We start from the raw sequence: 20,180 nt of genomic DNA, 5'->3' as shown, positions 1-20,180 counted from the left end.
AAGAGGTAAGGAAGGCACCTCCTCACAGCATGGGGGCAGGAATTAAAGGCTCTCTTTCTATTTTCAGGTGAAATGAAGGTCTTCCAATTAAAGGGAGGATGATGAATTTAAGAAAAAAGTCAGCCAGGTAAGACCTGGCCACAGGGAAGAAAAGCATCTTTTACTTCTAGTTCAGAAAAAGGGAAGCAGCCATTTATATGCTTCAAGTTTTAGGCAGGGTAGCTGGCTGTACCTCTAGGAATCAAAGTCTTGCGGTAGAACGTTGCTGACAAGTAGGTGAGCATTGAAAGGTCTCTAGAAGCTTAATGATCTGGATACTAAGGAACCTTCTCCATTGATGACTCTTCATAGCTGGTAATGAGTAATAATAAATAATTCTGTGAAACATTCATTGCAGGTTTTTCTAATATGAGATATGAACAGACTAGGTGGTCATTCCTACCAGGGAGAAGTGAGGGTAAGTGGTTGTCCCGCGCAAGGAGGTAAGAAAAACTCATGGATGTTTGGAGACTGGTATATCAAGTGGTGTGGATTTTACTTCAGGGAGAAGATCTGTGGTGGACCTTACTTGTCATGTGGAGAATATGAAAAGCAGATGCAAGACAAAGCAACTTGGACTTGCCAGCTGCTCAATCCATTGAGGACTCCAGTGACAAGATGCTGTTATTTCAAGGAGAAACAAAACAAAAAAACTAGTCACATCAAATAGTTCAGCTAGTAACAAATCTGAATCTGAAGTAAGTCAGGAGAACATTACAGACATGGAGGTAAGCATTTAAGTTTCCTTGGTTGTCAAATGAATCTTGTGCTAAAGCAACACTTACAGCGCAAATTAACAGGTCACATCTTATCTCCAGATGGAAGGAAACCAGAGGGCTGTTTTGTTCTAGAAGGGATGAATGCAAATGCAACTTGCTGAACCAGTCATGTCTGTTAGTAAGGAAAAAAGCACGTTTCTTTAACATTCAAGTGGAAATGAATAGATCCTCTTATACTTTCAGATGAGAGAAATGCAGCTGATTTGAATGTTGAGGGTGTGACAACTTCGGGAAGTTCCTAGAAGCTCTGTGATATCTACAGAAAGGAAACAAGCTAAACTCAGCACTGCTGCCATGAGGTAAGGGACTCCCCTCCTAATGGAGAAATTGATGGATCTGGTTTCCTTTCAGGTGAAAGAAATGCAGCTGATCTGATCTCCTAGGGATTGAGGACTATAAGCAGTCATATGTCTTAGGAAAGGAACACATGTTGCCAGATCTGCAGAGAAAACAAAGTTGCCTTCCTTAACTAGAATGGGAAGATAATCACTTATCAAGTTACAAACCCACAATGCAGCAGCCCATCACTGACTAGGAGGTGAGCGTTTCGGATTCTCTTATTGCCAAATGGAACAGATCATGATGCATCATGTACATTTGTGGGCCTGTAAATCTGATAATAAGCAAATGCTGATCTCTACAGCCACGGCTGTGATTTCCAGGAACTAGTTTGTGAGCTGATGTGTCTTTTCAGAAGAAGAGTTACAGAGGCTCAGTACTGGAGTAGAAGGGAATACGAATGGAGCTGAACAGATCCAACACTTGAAAGGACAATTGGATCTCAAAATATGAAACCATGAAAAAGACCCTTCATTCAATAAAGCAACAGAATTGGCTCAAAGGAGAGGTAAGAGAAGCATTTCTTAAGTCTAACAAATGAGCATACCCTGAGCGCCACAAAATTGCTAACTTATGTTGTGTCAAAGGGTTTGTTACAGCTGACCACACATCTCAAGATCTAAGAGGAGCTGAGTGGGATGGCAGATGTCAGAAGATTCATCTTTCAGGAGGTGATGAACCTGCTTGTCACTTCTGAGTGACATCAGTGGCTTTGGTTTTACTTTCAGATGAAGGAAACACAGCCAGCATGGACAGTATTCATGAAACAATGTTCAAAAGTTGCCTGGGGTCACCTCTTGGGCTAAGGGGAGCCGCTTGTCCCATCTGCTGGGATGTAAGCAAAGAAAAACCACTGGAGGCTGGTTAGTGCTGGGACACAGACAATACCCTGGAGGAGCCTGGGGTACGGTGTGTAATCATAGTGACCAGTGGGTCCTTTCCCCACTGTGGTCCTGGCTCGCATGCACAGGGTGAAACTGATCGCCATGTTTGGGGTCAGGAAGGAATTTTCCTCCAGGGCAGATTGGCCAGAGACCCTGGAGGTTTTTCGCCTTCCTCTGGGGCATCGAGCAGGGACCAGCCCTTTGGGCCATTTAGAAACAGACAGACAATAAAATCCGTAAGAGAACATGTCTCCCTTCGTCTTTTGCCTTTTCTATAAACCTGTCCTGTGCTCCTCTGCCATGCCCATGCTCCCAGCCATGCAGCAGGGCAGAGTCCCTCCCAGGTGAACTGCTCCCCCCCCAGTGCCAGCATGGCCCCATGTCGCTCTGCCACCCCAGCAGGGCCCCAGCACGGGGAGAACAGCCCACCATCCCAGAGAGGGAAAAGCTGTGTGCGCGGCCCCCCAGCGACGGGGAGGGGAAATGGCCAGGTGCACCGGTCGAGGGGAAAGCAGGAAGCACAGCGGCACTGTTACCATGTTCCTCTCTCAGGATGCCCGGAGGGGCCAGGGCAAGGCCTTTGGTCGGCCACATCCAAGCACTCTGCCCGGCTGCTCTGGTGGTAAGAGCCCCTCTGGCCAAGCCACCGAGGAGCGGCTCTGAAAGGGGTGGTCAATGACCCCAGATCAACTCTTCCATTGGCATGGTGGGGCCACCGCTTCCTGAGTGCCAGAACTGTCCTCACAGCCTAGCAGCGAATAATAGTCCCCCAGGGCGGGTTCAGCCCTGGCCCCTCTGGAGAAAGGGGCAGCCATCAGCATCCTTCTTCAGCCAGCATTTCCCAGGAGCTGGGAGCCAGAAGCCTGCTGTCCCCTGCTGTCCCCAGGCTGCTCCAGCTGAGCGCTCTTCTCTTTTAACCTCCCCCCAGTCTGGCACCTCTCGGGTGGTGCTGGTTTGGCCCACAAGCGCTCATTCCCCTGTATTGCCTGGCGGGGAGAGGGGGGTCTGTCGATCTCATTGCAGGCACTCTGGGAAATCAGAACTCCATGATCTGCCCCGGGGGATGGGGAGCACGACCAGGGGACACGGGACAGGGTCAGTTGGGGTTCGTAGCACGCGGCTGGAGGGGATGAGATGAGGGAGAGGGGCCAGCACCGTGTTACTTCTGTGTCCACTTCCTGCCCCTCCCCCATCAGCTTCCCAGCCGCACGGAACCCAAACCACAGGGCAATGCTCAAAACGTTGTTGTAGGGTCTCAAACCTCTATAAACCCAGCCGCCTGAAAGCCATCGGGGCCCGATTCTCCCTGCAGGGAGACAGCCTCTCCCAGGTGAAGTCAATAGGAGTGACTCGTATTTTGGGAAGGCGGTTGGAGGGAGGATGCGATATCCTGTGCAAAGATACCACGTGAACTGTAGGTGTCGCTCACCAACAGCGGTGCAGGAGGGGACCTAACATTAGAGAAGAGCAAAATGGGGAAGGCCGTGGTCTTGGTTTTGCAACAATCTCCTCATTTCAGCTTCTATTTGGCAACATGAACCCAAACCGAGTGTGGGGGGAGTAAGGTCAGATCAGGGATTTATTTGATTGTAACCTCCCCCCCCCCAGATCATGGTGCTCACTTTCTGCATCTCAGGGGACTCTGGCAGATGCTTCCTGCCATTTCCTACCCCAGTCTCCCTCAGCCAGTTCCTCCTCACAGCCCCTCCCTCTCAGGAATGCCCCCTGCCCCTTATAGCCCCAGGTGCTGCCTGGCCCCCTTCATTGGCCCAACAGGGGTGCAGGACCTACTTCAGTTCCAGGTGCCAGCCACCGAATGACATACCTTCCCCCCCTCCACAAAAACCTGCCTTTTCCCTTACTTGTGAGGCCCCCTCTGGACTGCTCTCACCCCCAACCCAAACTAGACTCCATCTATCATAGTCATATAGCCATATTCCCCAAGTGCCCCACACTCCTTAACGCCAGTTTTCGTTTCAGTCACAATCTTCTCCAGGCTTTCGAGGTCTCTGCACGCAGTGTCTCTAGCTCTCCCTCAAGCTCCTGACCATCAGGATCAGGCCACCCCTCCCCTCCCCAGTGGCCTGATGTTCTGCAGACAGCTGCTCCTTCTGTCGCTGCACCGTCAGTAACTCCATCCTGCAGCCTCCAGTCATCCGAGGGCATCTCCTGTGCTCAGGATAGGGAACCACAAAACAGGTGCCCCATTTCCCCTTCTGCAGAGGATCACTGCTTTCACCTTGGCCCTGGAGGCTGCACCTGGGTCCCCACAGCCCCCCACAGAGCCCTGAGCTGCACCTGGGTCAGGGAAACCCCTTTTCATGAACCCTAAATAAACTTCAACAATAACAGAACTGGTTATTTACAAACATTATTTTGGGAAATTCAGCTAATAGCCCTTTGTATTGGGCAGTCACTGCTCCTTCCTGAATCTAGCACAGGGAAAGCCCATCACTTCTCTGCCTCTCCCCCCACAAGAGGTACCACCAGCAGCAGCTACAAATGCCATTTGTGCTGCCGAGTCCTCCAGGGTCTCCTCTCCACAGCCTGCTTGTTGCTAAACCTCCCCTTCTGCATGGGCTGTGTCAATAGCTTCAGGAGAGAGTCACCTCACTCTCCCATTGGCCAGCCTTAGAGCCCAGTCAGTTAACCCCTTGCCTGTGATTGGTGCTGGGATGTAACACGACCACAGGGGAGGGGAGCAGTTTCCAGGTCCAAAGTTGTGACACTTCAGCACATAATGTCACTGGGCATTTAATAGCCGCCTTCTTTGACCACAGGCAGAATTATTGCTGGCAGATCACTGCCTCCCATGACTGACACTGGAACCAGTCTCCTGCATCTTAAGATACTGATAAGTTACTATAGATACATCCTTTTCTCCCATCAGCCTTAACACTTTATCCCTTTCCCAGCCTGTAATTTAGGATTAACTACACTTTCCTACATCACTGGGGCATTGTGAGCTCACTTGAGAAGGGAACACAATGCGGTTTGTGATCTGGGACAAGGTTTTTCTTGCTTGCATTTCACTCTTGAAATAGCAGATTTTTCCTACCCTGGTTTTGGCACAACACTTTGGAGGACTGAAGAATCAGAATGGGACAGTGTCTGTATCCTCAAAAGGTATTTAGGCCCTGAACTCCTGTTGAAATCACCGGGAATTAGCAGTCTAAATATCTTGGTGGATCTGGTCCAGTGACCTCACAGTAGACCGAGCACCAAGCTGCAAGTGGCCCAGTGCTCAAATGAGGCAGGAGAGAATGCTGAGCTACAGTGGAGCTAGTCAAACTTTGTTCAAAAATTTCTGAAGAAAGTTATTTTGGAAACAATGTCAGTAAAGTGTTTCATTTAAAAAAAATTGCAGGAGAGCCAAAAAATTCAGTTTTTGAAATCTGAAAAATGTAAAAACAAAAAATATTTCCCTAAAAATCCAAAGACATCACAGAAAGATTCATTTGTTCCTTTCAAAAGTTTGTGGAAGATATTTAACAGTTTCTGACCACGTCTAGCCCCAAAGTCCCTGTACAATGTTCTTTCAGGCTGTATGCACCAATCCATCCACTGGAACAGAACCTAACTTATCCAGTTCAGGAGTGTTATTGTAGCTGTGTGGGTCCCAGGATGAGACAGACAAGATGCGTGAGGTAATATCTTTTACCGGACCAAGTTCTGATGGTGGAAGAGAAGCTTTCCAGCTTCTTGTGACCTGAGGAGCTCTGTGGAGCTTGAAAGGCAGCAAAAGTTGGTTCGATAAGAGATTACTTGCCTCACCCTCCTTGTCTGTGTTTTACGAGTGTCAGTCACCCTGGTACTGGAACTCTGTGGCGCTGGTAGCAGAGCTCACAGCTACCAGCCCATGCAATGTGTGTGCCTGGCAGCCTAGTGGGCTGTAGTCCACGAAAGCTTATGCTCTAATAAATTTGTTAGTCTCTAAGGTGCCACAAGTACGCCTGTTCTTTTTGAAATGCAGCTGTTATGCAGCTCATTACCACCATCTATTGGTGAAGAGGGGAAAGAGCAGCCAACACCTGCTCCATCAGCTGTTTACCCAGAACTCGGCCGCACTCCGTCAGCAAACAGGGGAAGTACAGCTCATGAACTCTTCCTAAGCTTTCTACCTGAAACCCTCCATGAGGTTTTGGGTTCTCCCTGGGACTGTACCCGAGCCCCACGTTGGTCAGATAATGGGACTGAACGGAGACTGAGGGGAACAAGGCTCCTACCTGATGGCAAGAACTCCGCTCAAGGGTCCTGTCATCCTCTCCACTGAGGACTTTGGAAAGGGATGGCACTGTGGAGACTTCCCAGCAAGAGGCGGCATTGAGGGGGAATCTTGGCTGAAGCAGAAGTAGAGGGAAGTGAACTCTGGTGAAGGACCCCGACAGCACCAGTATAGCTGAGATCACTATAGTGGGGATAGGTAGTGGTGGTGTGTGTGGGGGGGAGGGGCTCACAAGAATTGACAAGACCCTTCCCTGAGGGAAGCCTGGAAGCTGAAAGTTTTTGCTTTGGTTCTCCCCAAACTGAGCTTCCTTGAAATCCCTCTCCAGGGAAGTTCTCACTTGCCAGGGCGTGTAGCCGAGATCACAGCTTGCCCAGCCCCTCCTTAAGGCAGCTCGGTGGGTCACTGCTCTTCCCAACAGGGTCTCCATCTATTTTAAAGCAGCCCCACCCCCGTCCACCTGCCCATTCGTGTGGGGATTTGAAGTGAAAATGGGGTCATAGCAGAGTGAGGTCCCAGCGCAGGTGAACCCTGTTAGGAACACTCCCACCAGCCCCCCGCCCTATCACAGGAGCGGAAAGCCGTGTACTAAGGGGGCACAGAGGGGTCACTAGTATTAGCTCCATTTTACAGATGGGAGAATCTGAGGGTATGTCTACACTACGAAATTGTCGAATTTATAGAAGCCGATTTTATAGAAATCGGTTGTATACAGCCGATTGTGTGTGTCCCCACATAAAATGCTCTAAGTGCATGAAGTCGGCGGACCGCGTCCACAGTACCGAGGCTAGCGTCGACTTCCAGAGCGTTGCACTGTGGGTAGCTATCCCACAGTTCCTGCAGTCTCTGCCGCCCATTGGAATTCTGGGTTGAGATCCCAATGCCTGAATGATGAAAAACAGTGTCGCGGGGCGTTCTGGGTACATGTCGTCAGGCACCTCCCCCTCCGTCAGAGCAACGGCAGACAATCGATTCACGCCTTTTTACCTGGGTTACCTGTGCAGACAACATACCACGGCAAGCATGGAGCCTGCTCAGCTCAGCTCAGCTCAGCTCACCGTCACCATATGTCATCTGGGTGCCGGCAAACGTGGTACTGCATTGCTACACAGCAGCAGCTAATTGCCTTTTGGCAGTAGATGGTGCAGTATGACTGGTAGCCCTCATTGGCGACCTAGGTGCTGGCAGACGTGGGGCTGGCAGACGTGGGGCTGCATTGCACACAGCAGCAGCCCCTTGCTTTTTGGTAGAAGATGGTATATTACGATTGATATCCGTTGTCGTCATATTACAGTGGCTGTCAATCATGGGCACCTGGGCAGACATGCTCAGTCCTATCGAACAGTCTCGACGATGATGGCTATCAGTCGTAGTATGCTATTTTCTGCTAAGCGCCCAGTATTTTCTGCCAAGCACCCAGAAGATGCCGAGGGCTATCAGTCATGCTGCACCGTCGTCTGCCAGCTTAAGATGTAAAAAATAGATTTGTTCTGTATTCATTTGCTTCCCCCTCCCCCCGTGAAATCAACTGCCTGCTAAACCCAGGGTTTTGAGTTCAATCTTTGTGGGGGGCCATTCTGTGTGACAGTTGTTTGTGTTTCTCCCTGATGCACAGCCACCTTTGTTGATTTTAATTCCCTGTACCTGTACGCCATGTCGTCACTCACCGCTCCCTCCCTCCGTCCATCAGATACTAGTTTCGCACCTTTTTTCAGACCAGACACCATAGCACTGGGATCATGGAGCCCACTCAGATCACCGCAGCAATTATGAGCACTATGAACACCACTCGCATTGTCCTGGAGTATATGGAGAGCCAGGACATTTCAAAGCAAAACCAGGACCAGCCGAGGAGGCGATTGCAGCGCGGCGACAAGAGTGATGAGGAAATTGATATGGACATAGACCTCTCACAAAGTGCAGGCCCCAGCAATGTGGAAATCATGGTGTTACTGGGGCAGGTTCATGCCGTGGAACGCCGATTCTGGGCCTGGGAAACAAGCACAGACTGGTGGGACCGCATCGTGCTGCAGGTGTGGGACGATTCCCACTGGCTGCGAAACTTTCGCATGCGTAAGGGCACTTTCATGGAACTTTGTGACTTGCTTTCCCCTGCCCTGAAGCGCCAGAATACCAGGATGAGAGCAGCCCTCACAGTTGAGAAGTGAGTGGTGACAACCCTGTGGAAGCTTGCAACACCAGACAGCTACCGGTCAGTCGGGAATCAATTTGGAGTGGGCAAATCTACTGTGGGGGCTGCTGTGAGCCAAGTTGCCAGGGCAATGAAAGACCTGGTGCTATCAAGGGTAGTGACTCTGGGAAATGTGCAGGCCATAGTGGATGGCTTTGCTGCAATGGGATTCCCAAACTGTGGTGGGGCGATAGATGGAACCCATATCCCTATCTTGGAACTGGACCACCAAGCCACCGAGTACATAAACTGCAAGGGGTACTTTTCAATGCTGCTGCAAGCCCTGGTGGATCACAAGGGACCTTTCACCAACATCAACGTGGGATGGCTGGGAAAGGTACATGATGCTCGCTTCTTCAGGCACTCTGGTCTGTTTCGAAAACTGGAGGAAGGGACTTTCTTCCCGGACCAGAAAATAACCGTTGGGGATGTTGAAATGCCTATCGTGATCCTTGGGGACCCAGCCTACCCCTTAATCCCATGGCTCATGAAGCCGTACACAGGCAGCCTGGACCGTAGTCAGGACCTGTTCAACTACAGGCTGAGCAAGTGCCGAATGGTGCTGGAATGTGCATTTGGACATTTAAAAGCGTGCTGGAGCAGCTTACTGACTCGCTCAGACCTCAGCGAAAAGACTATCCCCATTGTTATTGCTGCTTGCTGTGTGCTCCACAATATCTGTGAGAGTAAGGGGGAGATATTTATGGTGGAGACATTTATGGTGGGGGAGGGAGGTTGAGGCACATCGCCTGGCCGCTGATTACGCGCAGCCAGACACCAGGGCGATTAGAAGAGCACAGCAGGGCGCGGTGTGCATCAGAGAAGCTTTGAAATCGAGTTTTGTGACTGGCCAGGCTACGGTGTGAAACTTCTGTTTGTTTCTCCTTGATGAACCCTCTGCCACACCCAGTTCACTCTACTTCCCTGTAAACCAACCATCCCACCCTCCCCTCCCCCCTTCGAGCACTGCTTGCAGAGGCAATAAAGTCATTGTTACTTCACATTCATGCATTCTTTATTAATTCATCACACAACTAGGGGGATAACTGCCAAGGTAGCCCGGGAGGAGGGAAGGAAAAGGACACACTGCAGTTTAAAACTTTAACTCTTATTGAAGGCCAGCCTTCTGATGCCCGGGCAATCATCTGTGGTGGAGTGACTGGGTGGCTGGAGACCCCCCCACCGTGTTCTTGGGTGTCTGGGTGAGGAGGCTATGGAACTTGGGGAGGAGGGCTGTTGGTTACACAGGGGCTGTAGCGGCAGTCTCTGCTCCCACTGCCTTTCCTGCAGCTCAACCATACGCTGGAGCATATCAGTTTGATGCTCCAGTAGCCGGAGCATCGACTCTTGCCTTCTGTCTGCAAGCTGACGCCACCTATCATCTTCAGCCCGCCACTTGCTCTGTTCATCCCGTGATTCAGCCCGCCACCTCTCCTCTCGTTCATACTGTGCTTTTCTCATCTCCGACATTGACTGCCTCCACGCATTCTGCTGTGCTCTGTCAGCGTGGGAGGACATCTGGAGCTCCGTGAACATATCATCCCGAGTCTGCCGTTTTCTCCTTCTAATCTTCACTAGCCTCTGTGAAGGAGAAACATTTGCAGCTGGTGGAGGAGAAGGGAGAGGTGGTTAAAAGAGACATTTTAGAGAACAATGGGTACGGTCTTTCATGTTAAATTTTGCTGTTCACATTACACAGCACGTGCTTTCGTTACAAGGTCGCATTTTTCCTCTTAGATTGAGGGCCTGCCGGTTTGGTGTGAGAGATCACTCACGCAGTGCCAGGCAACAGATTTCGGCTTGCAGGCAGTCATGGTAAGCCACAGCCTTTTGGCTTTTTTCACCTTCTTAACATGTGGGAATGGTTTCAAACAGCAGCGCCCTCATTTCCCATATCAAGGACCCGTTGGGTTGGCCATTTAAAATGGGTTTGCGATGTAAAAGGAGGGGCTGCGGTTTCCGGGTTAACATGCAGCACAAACCCAACTAACCCCCCTCCCCTCCCCACACCCAATTCTCTGGGATGATCACTTCACCCCTCCCCCCCACCGCGTGGCTAACAGCGGGGAACATTTCTGTTCAGCCAAGCAGGAACGGGCACCTCTGAATGTCCCCTTAATAAAATCACCCCATTTCAACCAGGTGACTGTGAATTATATCACTCTTCTGAGGATAACAGAGAGTGATAAGGAATGGATGTTGTCTGCATGCCAGCAAACACCAGGACCATATGCTGCCATGCTTTGTTATGCAATGATTCCAGATTACGTGCTACTGGCCTGGCGTGGTAAAGTGTCCTACCATGGTGGACGGGATAAGGCAGCCCTCCCCAGAAACCTTTTGCAAAGGCTTTGGGAGTACATGAAGGAGAGCTTTCTGGAGATGTCCCTGGAGGATTTCCGCTCCATCCCCATACATGTTAACAGACTTTTCCAGTAGCTGTACTGGCCGCGATTGCCAGGGCAAATTAATCATTAAACACGCTTTTAAACCATGTGTAATATTTACAAAGGTACACTCACCAGAGGTCCCTTGTGTGCCCTCAGGGTCTGGGAGCACGCCTTGGGTGAGTTCGGGGGTTACTGATTCCAGGTCCAGGGTGATAAACATATCCTGGCTGTTGGGGAAACCGGTTTCTCTGCTTCCTTGCTGCTGTGAGCTATCTACATTATCTTCATCCTCCTCTTCCTCATTCCCCGAACCCTCTTCCCTGTCTGTTTCTCCAGTGATGGAGTCATAGCACACGGTTGGGGTAGTGGTGGCTGCACCCCCTAGCATCGCATGCAGCTCCGTGTAGAAACGGCATGTTTGTGGCTCTGCCCCGGACCTTCCGTTTGCTTCTCTGGCCTTGTGGTAGGCTTGCCTTAGCTCCTTAATTTCCACACGGCACTGCTGTGAATGGCCTGTTAGGGCCTCTGTCCTTAAGGTCTCCAAGGCCATGTTCTAATATTTTGCCATTTCGCTTACTGCTACAGAGTTCAGCTAGCACTGATTCATCTCCCCATATGGCGAGCAGATCCCGTACCTCCCGTTCGGTCCACGCTGGAGCTCTTTTGCGATCCTGGGACTCCATCACGGTTACCTATGCTGATGAGCTCTGCGTGGTCACCTGTGCTCTCCACGCTGGGCAAACAGGAAATGAAATTCAAACGTTCGCGGGGCTTTTCCTGTCTACCTGGTCAGTGCATCTGAGTTGAGAGTGCTGTCCAGAGCGGTCACAATGAAGCACTGTGGGATAGCTCCCAGAGGCCAATAACGTTGAATTCTGTCCACACTACCCCAATTCCGACTGTCTAAGGCCGATTTTATCGCTAATCCCCTCGTCGAAGGTGGAGTAAAGAAACCGGTTTAAAGGGCTCCTTAAGTCGAAAGAAAGGGCTTTGTCATGTGAATGCGTCCAGGCTTAATTCGATTTAACGCTGCTAAAGTCGACCTAAACTCCTAGTGTAGACCAGGCCTTAGACACAGAAAGGAGAAGTGACTTGCCCAAAGCCACACAGGGAGTCTAGCAGAGAGCCAGGAATGGGATCCCGGAGTCCTAACCATTAGATACCCTGCCTCCCTTGATTCTTGTCCTGACGTCAGTCACCTGTTGAGACCTGGGAGTTCAGAGGGGAGCCTCCTACCCCAGAGCTACCATGTCCCAAGAAATAAATGACTCAATACTGGGATGGCAGCAGCTTGGCTCCCAACATTGCACCACAGGAGATACAACACTGGAATGACAGCAACACACTCTGGTCCCAGGGAGAAGCAGCACTGGTGAGCCTGAGAAACCCAGGTTAGCTACACTCAGAAACCGCATGGGCATGTGCAGGGGCAGGCGTGTGACAGCAAAGCAAAGGTGGAGCCACCACGGGGAATGGGAAGAAGGTCTCTGAGCAGAACAGCCACCTCCTGTCCTTTGCTCCACAGCCCTAGGATTGGCCCAGTTGGTGACTTCAGACAGCACTGAACACTGCCACTGTCACCACAGTGCCACCGATGGCATCTGGTCACCGGTCTCCTGGGAGCCTTCAACAATCCCAGCCTCAGTTTCTAGCCTTTGTGGTGTCAGAAAAAGCCCTTCCTACTGCAGAGCTGTCATCCTGAGCCTGCAGGCAGGCAGAAACAATAGCTCAGAGATGTGAGCTGCTCAGTGCATCATAAGAGAAGTGTTTATTCTGTACCAACTTGTGAATGTCTATGTTAACTATTTCATTGCTGAGCATTTTAACAGCAACCAGTGTGTTTATCTGAAATCGGAAGTAGTGAGAAAGTTCCCCAGGCAATTTTCATTTTCAATACTAAACTCTGCAGGACAAGCACAATTAAAAATTGAGAGACAGCATAAAAACAGTAAAATGCAACAGCACAGGGGATATTATACTGATCATATTAATCATTGACATAATTAAAAGGCATCCACTGTTAAAATGTAGCCATAACTATTGCAAACTCTTCGGCTTGTAGCATTTCAACAAAGATCACTCACATTTTCCCCGTCAGAACATTTCATACAGAACATTGCTTATTTGAAAAAGATTCCATTTTGTCAGAGTTCCCTTTTAAAAAAAGTGTCAAACAGAAAGAACAAAAACAGTTTTCAGCAGAGTTTTTTGTGGGGGAAAATTCCCAGCAACACCAGTGATTGCCTGGTGGGCCAGGGTGTCTTGACCATCACAGGATTTATTTACAGGGGGTGGGAGAAGAGAGTGGCAGGGAGCCAGAGAATGTAGCAAGTCTTTTAGACAGGACTGCAGTAGTATTTATTTTATCATCTACACCCACTTATTGTCCCATTTCTCCATGAGTTCACCACGTTTCCCCAAATTCAGTATGTTCTTTTCCAAGGGGTTACTTCACCGGACACTGATCTACAGCTGTCTTTAGTACTGCCCCTGCCACTCCATATGCAGTCTGTTGTTCTTTAGCACGGCTTTTCCTTCCAGCAGTGGAGTGAGCTGGGTCTGACATAGATCCCAGACCTCTCCCAGCCTCTGAGAAGATTGGTGGTTAATTGGAGCCGCAGGACCATGCCCTACTTTTCATGTTCAGGGATAGTCTATTGTCTACAGCTGCTGGGGTTGTTGGTGGGTTTTTTGCTGCCTTCCACTCATATGATCGCTCCCTCGGTCACATCCAGCCAACTCTCCACAGGGATCCTGCTGCAATATTGAGGACAAACCTGCTGTAGAATGCCTTGTTTATAGCCAATGGGAACATTATAAGGAAAGGAGAATATGGGCAGGAAGACAATGGGGAATTGGGGACACAGAAACAACTAGGAGAAGAATGGGTAGCGTCTGCCTGTGAACCTTTATGGGAACAGGCAGAGAACGGCAGGCAGGGCAATGGCAGTGGGATTTGGACATGATCTAACCTACCTCCTACCATGCGTCCTTGACCCTAGATAAGCATCCGACTCAACCTCCCGCTCCACCTCCACAGCTGGTCTTTCCAAACACCTGCAGTCATGTGCTCCTGGCTGACCCCCCCATCCAGTCCCCCAGTTGACCTTAGCCAGCATTCTCAGCTGCAGGTCATTCCAACAGCAGTTCATCAAACAAACAGCAGTTTGTTGTTAACAAACACCCCTAGGTGCATTGAACTGAGGAGTGTCCATGCTTCTGTTTGACCTGTGATCAGCAAGGCTGTGGGTGAACTCCCAGCACTATGGGAGTCAATGGCAAAGTTCCCACTGACTTCAGTGGGGCTAGAACTTTACCCTGTGCTCCTTCCCCATCACAGCTGGGAACATTCACCCAGCTTTCCTCTGAGTGGGTCTGAGGGACGGGGCTGTGTTTTACTGCAGTAGGGTCTTATGGGGGTGACAGAGGAAATGCCACTCCTCTGCAGTACAGTGGAGTGCACAACTCTGAGCTTGTGTGTGAACACTGGGGAGCTAAACCCTGGTTTGCAAGTTTCCCTGGGGCACAGGCCTTGGCCCAGCTCTCTGCACCATGGGGAATTTCACCTGATGGGGGAGCTTGTCAATATCCCTTTACTACAGGTGTTTTTAGAAGACTCCTTCATACAGTATCTAATTTTGCTTCTTTGTTAGCACCTGGAGCCAATTAGAAACAGCCATGGAGCAGGGCAGGAGATTGGGAAGCTTTGGGACAGGAGGGGAGACAACCAGAGAATAGCAAGGGAAAGAGGGAAGGGGAAGTAGAACAGGGTGGCACTCACCTCTCGTGAGCACCTCCTGGTCAAGTGTGTCTGCAATCTTCAGATAGTATCAGGCCATGCCCCCAGGAAGTCCTCCCTCCCTGGAGACGATCATTTTCACCCACTGGGTCTCTTCTGGCCCCAGCTCTCCAGCTGGGTCTCTTAGCAGTTCTGTTGCCCTTCTGGGGATGCATGACAGTTCAACTGTAAGCCCACTTCCCCAGTGGCCTATGGGAGGGGAGGGGACCCAGGTCCACCCACTACTCCAAGTCCCAGCCCAGGGATCCTAAGAATAGCAGCCACATACCACAGATACCTCACTGGGCCACTTCCCCACAGCCCCAGTCTTCACCCTTACCTCAGGGCTCTTCTACTTTCAGGTCCAGTAGCCAGCCGGGAGCTATTCCTCACTACCCACCAGCACTGAGTTGTCCATTATGCTGCCATTCCCTTTAGCCAGCCAAGAGCCCCTCTAGCTCCAGCAAGGAACAGACTGACTTGCCCTCTGCAGCTCCTTTTATATGGCTCTCCTGAGCCCTGATTGGCTGCTTTCTGCAACCTTTCCCTGATTGGTCACTTCCTGCAGAGTCTCTCTAGGCTGTTCGGAGGACTTGCTCCACTGCTCCTTTCCTGGGACGGATGTGAAGGACCCTAAGGTCTCCAGTAGGGGGCCTCTGGGCCCAGTCCACCCCATTGCAGGAAATAAGTGGAGAGAAAAAGAAAAGACAGCAGAAAAAAGAAAAACACAAAAACAAGAAAAGATCTGATGGAAATAACCTGAGAAAGGGGGCAGGGAGAAGGAAGAGGAAATAGAATAAATACAGGGAGAGAAAACAAGGGAAATAAGTGGGGAGAGCTGTGATGACTGCAGGGGGTGTGAGAGGGTGACATACTGCTCATGGAGGGAAGGTCCTGTGTGCAGAGAGATGGGGAAGCGGGAGGACCGCTTTTTTTTTTTTTTTTTTTTTTAAAGGAAATGATGAAAGGTGACATTTCACTTTCTATTATTTTTTATTGTCTGTTTCTTAATGGCCCTAAGGGCTGGTCCCTGCTCGGTGCCCCAGAGGAAGGTGAAAAACCGCCAGGGTCTCTGGCCAATCTGCCAGAGAGGAAAATGCCTTCCTGACCCCAACCATGGCGGCCAGTTTCACCCTGTGCATGCGAGCCAGGACCACAATGGGAACGGACCCACTGGTTGCTATGGTTACATACCCTGTCCCAGTCACACCCTGAGATACAGTCTGTGTCCCAGTATTCGCCAATCTCCAGTGCCTTCCTCGTGTCAGGCACAACTCACTTATATCTACAAGGATGGAAGCAACGAACAAGCTGCCCTCCTTATCCTGGCAGGTGACCTGATCCATTTCTGAAGTTCTTGAAAAGGGTTTTCCAGGTGAAGGTTGTTTCTTCACCAGTACTGTCAGCAACTTCATCATTTCCCTACCGGCTGCTCTGATCCGCTGCACTGCTTTATCCTTGGTGGGTCCAACAGCCTTCCTCTAGTGACAGGCATCAGTCAGCTCCTTCGTTAATAGTCACAGATACAACCAGATAGTTCTGACCTGTGGCAGTCATGCCCAGCTCCACTCCTACATTGCATTCTTCTTCCACTGCACTAACTTCTCCTTCCAGTCCTTCTCTCTACATCCATAACCAGCTCCTTGGCTTCTCCCTTGCCAGGTGGATTTCAACAACATTCACAGCAGAAGCAGATGCTCTGCGAACCATTGCACTTACAACCAGCTACACTTGTAACTAACAGAGACAGCTACACTGCTTCCCCCTTAGAACAGCCAACCTTCTCTGATTCATAACCTGACAAGAGTTAGACCTAGTGGTGCTGTTTATCCTTCAGAAGCCACAAAGAGCAGAACTGTCTTACACTTCTGTGTTACTGTCATCTTGACAATTACAGACAACTCAATTGCTTATCCACTAACAGATAAATCTAGATCCCTTTCCTTCAAGTACACAGCCAATATCTTTGCTCGGCAGGCAAAGTGTAAGAGTGCGGACTCACCCCCACAGCGCCTCCTGCTGGTTATCCTGGGAATTAGCTCAATCCAGCCTCCAGAGCACACTCTGCAGGCCGGTGATCTGCCTTGCCCCTTCTAGCCCCTGTGTCCCTCCCAGGACCCTTACCTTGGGTGCTGCTACCCTGGCAGTACCCCCTCAGTACTAGGGTCTCCCTGCCCCAGGGAACCCCCACCGACTAGCCCTACCTCACCTCAGAATAAGGCCACTGCCAGTCACCAACTAGCCCCCACTCCCTGCGGCAGACTGCAGTATAGGCCACTCATCACAGGCAAGGAAGGGTTTGGACCTGCTGCCTTGGCCTAGCCCCAAGCTGCCCTCTGCAACCCCCAGTACCCCTTGGCCTCCTACTAGGCCATAGCCTAGGGCTTTCCAGGCTGGAGCTCCCCAGCCCTGCTCCACCCAGGTACCCTCTGTCTAGCTCCCTACAGCCAGGCCCTTCTCTCTCTCTAAGTACAGAGAGAAATTTTGAGTTTTTGGCTGCCCTGGCCTTTATAGGGCCAGCTAAGTCTGTTTGGGGTGTGGCCCCAGCTGAGCCTACTTTCCCCCAATCAGCCCAGACTTTGCCCTTCCACAGCCCTCCTCCAGGGCTGTTTTAAACCCTTCAGGGCAGGAGCGGGCGTCCACCCCGCTACGCAAAGGTAACAGGTTCCTTTACTCCCAATCCAGTCCCAGGTCTGATCAGCTGCTCTTTGTTTTTTCTCTGAAGTTTGCTCAGTTACATAGCTTGTCGACTGCTTGTAGCTTTCTTCTCTCAATAGGTGAGATCAGCTGCATTTCTTGTACCTGTAAGTATGATCACATCAATTCATGTCCACTGGAACACTGTGAGGCAGGGCATTTCTTACCTCTTGACAGGAACAATCAGCTTCCCTGATTTCTCCCTGGGACACATGTTCCGACTGTTCTTTCATTATGAAGTGATACCAGCTGTAGTGATCAGGGTTTGAAAACTATTGAATTACCATGATATATTTGCAGATTCATAGGGTCTTCTATTGAAATGCTGATTTTTATCTGATTCCTACAGGAATAAAAAATGTAAATGCTCACCTCTCTGTCTGTGATGATCTGAGTATTGCTTTCATTTTGAGAGGTAAAACCAGCTCCAATGTTTAACACTTGATCTACTGATTTCATGCTCATTGGCCAGACTTATCAGATGCTTTCTTTCGTTCTCTTCAGGAAGAGCCAGTTTTGTTGTTTTCTAAAGTGCAGCCATCTTTTAAAGCCTATCTATCTTGTAAAGTCAGATCCGCTGCATTTTTATCGCCTGAAAGATTGAGCAGATCCATTCATTCCTACTTAGAGGCTCTGGGTATCTGTATTGCTTACCTCCTGACAGGAACTAATCATCTTTTCTCATTAGTTCTGGGAAAGCACAGCCTTCCGCTCGCCGCACATTTGGAAGAGTACAATGTGTGACAGATATACTGTATTAATTATCCGTTTTGTAGGGGCATGAATGTAAAAGATGGTTTAGAATCCGCTTCACTTCACAACTGAAGAATCATAAACACTCACCTCCTTGTCAGTGACAGTTTGCTGCATTGTTTCTTTTGAATCTTGAGTGTTAAATAGTTGTTTTCCTTTTCCTTCCCTAGAATGGCAAGAGACTTTTCCTTCCTCTCAGTAGAGTGATTGCTTATAGCCGCCCTCCCCTGAGAGGTCCGATCAGCTGCATTTCTTTCACCTGAAAGGAAAACCAGATCCATTGATTTCCATTCCAATGATGTGAGAAGGTGAGTTCCTTACCTGGTGGTGATTCATTTCACTTGCTTCCTCTCAGTAAGGACCATCCCAGCACTTTTGGGACGTTTTTGAAGTTTTCATAGCCTCAAAGTTCAGATCAGCTGCATTTCTCCCATCTGAAAGTAGGAGAGGATCTGGGGTGACCAGATGTCCCGATTTTATAGGGACAGTCCCGATTTTTGGGTCTTTTTCTTATATAGGCTCCTATGACCCCCCCACCCTCATCCCGATTTTTCACATTTGCTGTTTGGTCACCCTAAGAGGATCCCTTCATTTCCCCTTGAATGTTACAGACATGGGTGTTTATTACCAACTGACATAGATGGATCAGCTTCACTAATCCCTTCTCGAGGACAGCAGCCCTCTGCTCTCCTTCGTCTGTTGAAGTATGATCTGCTGTAATGATCAAGATCTGACAGATATTTATTCACTCTCAGGTTTGTAAGTGCTGCTTTTCCACCAGATTAATCTGGTTAATAAGAGAACCTTGAACGCTCACCCCCTTGTCTGTGGTCGGTTGCTGCATTGCTTTCAAATAGCTGCACAGGTTCCGGAGGCTGCTTGACTATTATTCCAAGATGCTCTTCTGTCCTCTCTGTGGATTGAGCAACTGAACCGGCTCGTTACTTCTTGTCTTCTTCTCTTGGCAGGTGAGCTCAATGTTTGCAGTGTTGTTGTAGCCGTGCAGTCCCAGGGTATTAGAGAGAAAAGGTGGGTGCACCAGACCCTGACAGAACAACAGATGCAAAATCTGCAGACATTTCTCCACTGCTATGATGATCAACACCCCCCACAACACATCTTTCAAGATCTAGGGATCCTACATGTGTGCCTATCACAAGCTGTGGAGTACCCCATCCAGTGCACTAAATGTCCCAATAATAACGATGTGGGTGAAACCAGACAATTGCTATGCTCTCGAATGAACTCACATGAAAATGATAAAAGACGAAAACATCCTGTCATCTGTGGGCAAACGCTTTTCACAAAGCAATCACTCTATGTCTGACCTCTCAGTCATCATCCTCTAAGGAAACCTGCACAACACCTTCAGGGGAGTTTGAGTGGGAGTCTCATTGGAGGAGAAGGTATCTGTACTTGCGTCTGTCTTTGTAGTGCTTGTGTGTGTAGAGGCCTGTAGGGGCAGTGTGTTGGGAGGGCAGCCAAGCCCTGATTAGGGGGCGGAGCTTGGCTGATTAGGGGGCCTATAAAAGCGGCCACCCAGCCAGCAAGCGGCACAGGAGCCGGCAAACAAGGCTGCTAACAGGGGAGTTTGAGTGGGAGTTTACGGGGGAGGCGGAAGGGGAGGCAGGAGGGTGCGGTGTCCCGTGTGCTGTGTTTCCCCAGGTGCAGTGGGCAGAGACTATAGCAGCCATGAACCAGACAGTGGGGGACACAATGCAGATGATTGCATGTGGCAGCTGCGGTATGTACATGGTACTAGCGGCGGTGCCTGAACAGAGGTATGTCTGTATGAAGTGCCGCCTAATAGAGCTGCTGGAAGAAAAGATCCGAGGGTTGGAGATGCAGGTAGATACCCTGGTAGAGTTTAGAAGGGGGTTCGAGCAGCTAATGGAGCAAAGGCAAGGAGTGGCTGAAGGGGAATGCTCAGGGGTACAGGTGGAAGCAGGGGCTAAGGTCTGGGAGGGGGGAATGCCGGGGGGAGAACAAGGGCAGTGGAAGCATGTGACCGTGAGAAGCAGGCCAAGGAAAAGGAGGGCTAGTGAAGGGGAAATAGAACTCAGGAACAGGTTCGGCTGTTTGGATAACGAGGAGGGGGGGCAGCA

The 20,180-nt window shown here is 50.0% G+C and overlaps 1 long non-coding RNA gene across 1 annotated transcript; it reads left to right on the top strand.

The window, feature by feature from the left end:
• The first annotated feature begins 997 nt into the window (after positions 1-997).
• LOC128849010 (uncharacterized) lies at positions 998-2,269 on the top strand. The gene is made up of 3 exons (XR_008447146.1): positions 998-1,356; positions 1,513-1,665; positions 1,886-2,269. It is a non-coding gene; the product is annotated as an uncharacterized LOC128849010 (long non-coding RNA).
• The last annotated feature ends 17,911 nt before the right edge of the window (positions 2,270-20,180 follow it).

Source organism: Malaclemys terrapin, chromosome 14 (genome assembly GCF_027887155.1).
Source record: "Malaclemys terrapin pileata isolate rMalTer1 chromosome 14, rMalTer1.hap1, whole genome shotgun sequence".
Taxonomy (NCBI): domain Eukaryota; kingdom Metazoa; phylum Chordata; order Testudines; family Emydidae; genus Malaclemys; species Malaclemys terrapin.
The sequence above is the reverse complement of the archived record's forward strand: the minus strand, read 5'-3'. Positions and strand labels throughout refer to the sequence as shown.